Source organism: Schistocerca americana, chromosome 7, assembly GCF_021461395.2.
Source record: "Schistocerca americana isolate TAMUIC-IGC-003095 chromosome 7, iqSchAmer2.1, whole genome shotgun sequence".
Taxonomy (NCBI): domain Eukaryota; kingdom Metazoa; phylum Arthropoda; class Insecta; order Orthoptera; family Acrididae; genus Schistocerca; species Schistocerca americana.
Genome location: NC_060125.1, coordinates 593959325 through 593965793, shown reverse-complemented (window position 1 = coordinate 593965793; position 6469 = coordinate 593959325). Strand labels below are relative to the sequence as shown.

At 48.9% G+C, this 6469-nt stretch overlaps 1 non-coding gene across 1 annotated transcript; it reads left to right on the top strand.

Moving 5' to 3' along the window:
- Window positions 1–6181: 6181 nt before the first annotated feature.
- On the top strand, window positions 6182–6256 carry Trnas-cga. Its single transcript has one exon. It is a non-coding gene; the product is annotated as a tRNA-Ser (tRNA).
- The last annotated feature ends 213 nt before the right edge of the window (window positions 6257–6469 follow it).

Sequence of the window (6469 nt, the reverse complement as noted above, 5' to 3'; positions counted from 1 at the left end):
TGTAATTCAGTTGCTCCAGTCCCAGATGGTACTGAGTTCTGAGGGGAATGCTCCTCTGTGGCCGGACTGTGGGACTTTGGGAGGTGGTGGGAGATTGGAAAGATAAGGTATGGGAGAATTGTTTTTGCACAAGGACTGGAGGATAATTATGGTCAGTGAAGGCTTCAGTGAGACCCTCGTTATATTTAGAGAGGGACTGCTCGTCACTGTAGATGCGCAACCACGGGTGGCTAGGCTGTACGGAAGGGACTTCTTGGTATGAAACGGGTGGCAGCTGTCGAAGTGGAGGTATTGCTGGTGGTTAGTAGGTTTGATATGGATGGAGGTACTGACGTAGCCATCTCTGAGGCAGAGGTCAACATCTAGGAAGGTGGCTTGTCGGGTTGAGTAGGACCAGGTGAAGCAAATGGGGAAGAAGTTGTTGAGGTTCAGGAGGAATGTGAATAAGGTATCCTCACCTTCAATCCAGATAGCAAAGATGTCATCAATGAATCTGAACCAGGTGAGGGGTTTATTATTCTGGGTTTTTAGGAAGAATTCCTCTAAATGGCCCATGAAAGATTAGCCTGGGATGGTGCCATGCGGGTGCCCATAGCCATACCGTGGATTTGTTTGTAGGTAATGCCTTCATATGAGAAGTAATTGTGGGTGAGGATACAGTTGGTCATGGAGACCAGAAAGGAGGTTGTTCATTTGGAATCCATAGGGCATCTGGAAAGGTAGTGTTCGATAGCAGTAAGGCATCAGGAACGTCAGTGTACAGGGAGGTGGCATCGATAGTGACGAGCAGGGCACCGTGTGGTAAAGGGACAAGAATTGTGGAGAGTCGGTCGTGGAGATGATTGGTATCTTTTCTATCTTTCCAGTCTCCCACCACCCCCCGAAGTCCCACAGTCTGGCCACAGAGGAGCATTCCCTCATAACTCAGTACCATCTGGGACTGGAGCAACTGAATTACATTCTCCGCCAGGGTTTTGATTACCTCTCATTGTGCCCTCAAATGAGAAATATCCTTCCCACTATCTTTCCCACCCCTCCCACCGTGGTATGCTGCCGTCCACCGAACCTACACAATATACTTGTCCATCCTTACACAACCCCTGCTACTAATCCCTTACCTAATGGCTCATACCCCTGTAATAGACCTAGATGCAAGACCTGTCGCATACATCCTCCTACCACTACCTACTCCAGTCTGGTCACTAACATTACCTATCACATCAAAGGCAGGGCTACCTGTAAAACCAGTCATGTGATCTACAAGCTAAGCTGCAACCACTGTGCTGCATTCTATGTAGGCATGACAACCAGCAAGCTGTCTGTCCGCATGAACGGCCACCGACAAACTGTGCCCTAAAAACAAGTGGACAATCCTGTTGCTGAACATGCTGCCAAACAGTATATCCCTCATCTCAATGACTGCTTCACAGCCTGTGCCATATGGATCCTTCCCACCAACACCAGTTTTTCTGAATTGCGCAGGTGGGAACTTTCCCTGCAATAGATCCTGCCTTCCCATAACTCTCCTGGCCTCAACCTTTGTTAGTCACTGTCCTCACCCATCCAGCCCCCTCCCTGTTCCTATTCCAGCACTACACAGCCATCATTTCACTGCTATACGCAGTCTTTTAATTTCTTTTTATTTCTCTCCTTTCCGCTACTTACCCCCTCCCCCTCCGCACCTTCTCTCCTGCTCTCTGTCTAAACTGCAACACTTCACTGTCCGCCACTCCCACCATACTATCCCTCCTCCTCCCTGCCCCAGCCTCCTCTTTACCCCCACCCAGTCGCCACTTCCATCATGCACTGGTGCTGCTTCTTGCAGTGTGGTTTCAGTTCTCTGAGACTGCAGACGTGTGCGCAAGTTGTGGTTGTGTGTGTGTGTGTGTGTGTGTGTGTGTGTGTGTGTGTGTGTGTGTGTACGTGTGGCCTTAATGGCAAAAAGCTATAATTGTGTGAATCTTTTTGTTGTGCATATCGCGACTCAACATCTCCGCTATATGGTGAGTAGCAGCTTTCCTTCTCTGGCATTGTCAAATGTGAATTTCATGGAAACCTGTCATTTGAAATGTCTGTCTTGTAAGATATATCTCCAAGTCTGTCTGTACAGCATTTGGACCATGCCACCTTGGGAATAAGACAAATTGCACCGTCATTACATTTTTAATGATGGATGAAAGGATATTAAGATGGCATCAATAAAGAAATGAAGTCATTGAAATGCTTTGATTGCATCTTATACATAGACATGTTCAAATACTTTATCCCACTCTTTTGGACCAGTGAGTTCCTGATTGGAAAGCTTAGCCTTTTTATGGTAATTAAGATGGTGAATGCTGTGTGGGCTTTGAGGAGTTATTTCAGGCAAATTTCTTTTGTGTTGTGAAAAAAAGGTGTTTGTGTGTATATGCTATTTAAATGATTAATGGAAAATCTCATATGAGATGTGAAACAAATACTAACAAAGAGATAGAGGGGAGGGATGTATTGCTCAGGAAATCTGTTTGTGGACAAGGTCTGCAGGATAGTTGCGGGAGAGGGAAGCATTGGTCAGGTTATTGGTGTAATTGTTGAGGGATTCGTCACTGGAGCAGATACGTTTGCCACGAATACCTAGGCTGTAGGGAAGGGAGCGTTTGACGTGGAAAGGATGGCAGCTATCAAAGTGAAGGTACTGTTGTTTGTTTGTGGTTCCTACCCCTGTAACCGACCCCGCTGCAAAACCTGCCCCATGCATCCCCCCACAACCACCTACTCCAGCCCCGCTACTGGTAAAACATACACAATTCAAGGCAGGGGCACGTGTGAAACTACACATGTCATTTATCAACTGACATGCCTGCACTGCACAGCCTTTTACATCGGCATGACAACAACTGCAATCCCACATACTTTTCCTCCGGTCCTGCTTAACCTTTGGAATTACCCCTAAAGGGCTTACCTTAAAAGTTCCCATCTCCGGGTGCAGTTCCTCCTTCCACCAGTCTCCCCTGGACTTCCAGAACCTTCAATCCTTAGCCCTTACCCAACTTGTCCTGAATCTCTACACTACTTCATGTAACCACCACTCCCAACAGCTCCTATCTCTCTTCAAAGTCCTCCACCTCTCAAACCCTTGCTTGGAGAACACACTCAGGTACATCATCCTAGAAGCCAGCCGCAAACTTGAGTTCCATGCCACACACCACCTGAAAAAACTATCCACAGTGCTAGTGCAACACCTAAGAAGTGGGGTCCCTCTCCCTATCCCTCACAAACACCAACCACAACAGAACCTTCAACAAACCCCCCTCATAGCCAACAAACCTAGCCTAGCCACCCTACTCAATCTCCCCATCCCAGCACATACCCCACGCAGACCAAATCTCAACTATAACCACAGTCAAATGCCACATATCACCAGTCCCAATTCAGTCCTAAACCTCTCATCCAGATCCCTCTCTCCTCAAGAGACATCTGTTCTATCAAAAGGCTTAACCTTTAGCACCACGCCTAAATTCAACCACACTGCCCTGGTTAAAGATCTCCTCTCATTCACCCGGAACCTCAACTGGAAATATCACTTCACTACCCAAACCCAGCCCCCAAATACTAGACCCAGTGTTGAACCCTGTCTAGAACAGTTCCGACTGCCTTCTCAAAGGGATCCTCCTCCCCTCCCTCAAAACCATCCCTTGCAGACATTTCAGGAATTCCTCACATCCAGTGTTGCCTCCCAGTCCTTCTTGAAGAACATCCCGACAACCCCCAACGTCACCCCAGCTGAATCCCATGCCATTAAGGAGGTGAAAATAGACCGCTCTATTGTCATCCTCCCAGCGGATAAAGGCTCCGCAACTGTCGTACTTGACCGTGTGGAGTATGTGGCAGAAGGACTGCGTCAACTCTCCGACACCTCAACCTACAAAGCTGTTACCCAGGATCCCATTCCCTCCATCCAGACTGAGCTGCAAAAAATCCTAAAAATCCAAGGTCCCTCACAAGGCCTCACAATGGCTTCCATAGACTTACTCGCTCCACCTGAGCCACGTACCCCTACCTTCTACCTATTACCCAAAATCCACAAAGAGAACCATCCTGGCCGTCCCATTGTAGCAGGCTTCAAAGCCCCAACCGAACGTATCTCAGCTCTGGTAGACCAGCACCTCCAACCTATCACCCGCAGACTCCCATCCTACATCAAAGACACAAACCACTTCCTAGAACGCCTCAAATCCATTCCCACTCCTCTCCCACCTGAAACCTTTCTTGTCACCATAGATGCTACATCCCTTTACACAAACATCCCACATACCCATGGTCTCTCTGCCCTTGAGCACTACCTCTCCCAACGCCCACCCGAAGATCTTCCAAAAACCTCGTTCGTTATCACACTTACCAACTTCATCCTCACCCATAATTACTTCACTTTTGAAGGCCAGACCTACAAACAAATCAGGGGAACGGCCATGGGAACCAGGATGGCTCCGTTCTATGCCAACCTCTTTATGGGCCGCATGGAGGAGGCTTTCCTGAAGACCCAACAGCTGCTTCCCCTGGCCTGGTATAGGTTTATAGATGACATCTTTGTGGTCTGGACTCATGGTGAAGAAACACTCCTTAATTTCCTCCATAACCTCCTTTTCGAATCTGAATTTCACCTGGTCCTTCTCCAAAACCCAAGCCACCTTCCTGGATGTTGACCTTCATCTTGTTGAAACTCACATCCACACCTCTGTCCATATCAAACCCACAATCAAACAACAGTACCTTCAAACTTCCTGGCAGATTAAAACTGTGTGCCCGACCGAGACTCGAACTCGGGACCTTTGCCTTTCGCGGGCAAGTGCTCTACCAACTGAGCTACCGAAGCACGACTCACGCCCGGTACTCACAGCTTTACTTCTGCCAGTACCTCGTCTCCTACCTTCCAAACTTTACAGAAGCTCTCCTGCGAACCTGGCAGAAGTAAAGCTGTGAGTACCGGGCGTGAGTTGTGCTTCAGTAGCTCAGTTGGTAGAGCACTTGCCCGCGAAAGGCAAAGGTCCCGAGTTCGAGTCTCGGTCGGGCACACAGTTTAAATCTGCCAGGAAGTTTCATATCAGCGCACACTCCGCTGCAGAGTGAAAATCTCATTCTGGAAACATCCCCCAGGCTGTGGCTAAGCCATGTCTCCGCAATATCCTTTCTTTCAGGAGTGCTAGTTCTGCAAGGTTCGCAGGAGAGCTTCTGTAAAGTTTGGAAGGTAGGAGACGAGGTACTGGCAGAAGTAAAGCTGTGAGTACCGGGCGTGAGTCGTGCTTCCGTAGCTCAGTTGGTAGAGCAATTGCCCGCGAAAGGCAAAGGTCCCGAGTTCAAGTCTCGGTCGGGCACACAGTTTAAATCTGCCAGGAAGTTTCATATCAGCGCACACTCTGCTGCAGAGTGAAAATCTCATTCTGGAAACATCCCCCAGGCTGTGGCTAAGCCATGTCTCCGCAATATCCTTTCTTTCAGGAGTGCTAGTTCTGCAAGGTTCGCAGGAGAGCTTCTGTAAAGTTTTGGAAGGTAGGAGACGAGGTACTGGCAGAAGTAAAGCTGTGAGTACCGGGCGTGAGTCGTGCTTCGGTAGCTCAGTTGGTAGAGCACTTGCCCGCGAAAGGCGAAGGTCCCGAGTTCGAGTCTCGGTCGGGCACACAGTTTTAATCTGCCAGGAAGTTTCATATCAGCGCACACTCCGCTGCAGAGTGAAAATCTCATTCTGGAAACATCCCCCAGGCTGTGGCTAAGCCATGTCTCCGCAATATCCTTTCTTTCAGGAGTGCTAGTTCTGCAAGGTTCGCAGGAGAGCTTCTGTAAAGTTTGGAAGGTTGGAGACGAGCTACTGGCAGAAGTAAAGCTGTGAGTATCGGGCTTGAGTCGTGCTTCGGTAGCTCAGTTGGTAGAGCACTTGCCCGCGAAAGGCAAAGGTCCCGAGTTCGAGTCTCGGTCGGGCACACAGTTTTAATCTGCCAGGAAGTTTCATATCAGCGCACACTCCGCTGCAGAGTGAAAATCTCATTCTGGAAACATCCCCCAGGCTGTGGCTAAGCCATGTCTCCGCAATATCCTTTCTTTTAGGAGTGCTAGTTCTGCAAGGTTCGCAGGAGAGCTTCTGTAAAGTTTGGAAGGTAGGAGACGAGGTACTGGCAGAAGTAAAGCTGTGAGTACCGGGCGTGAGTCGTGCTTCGGTAGCTCAGTTGGTAGAGCAATTGCCCGCGAAAGGCAAAGGTCCCGAGTTCGAGTCTCGGTCGGGCACACAGTTTTAATCTGCCAGGAAGTTTCATATCAGCGCACACTCCGCTGCAGAGTGAAAATCTCATTCTGGAAACATCCCCCAGGCTGTGGCTAAGCCATGTCTCCGCAATATCCTTTCTTTCAGGAGTGCTAGTTCTGCAAGGTTCGCAGGAGAGCTTCTGTAAAGTTTGGAAGGTAGGAGACGAGGTACTGGCAGAAGTAAAGCTGTGAGTAC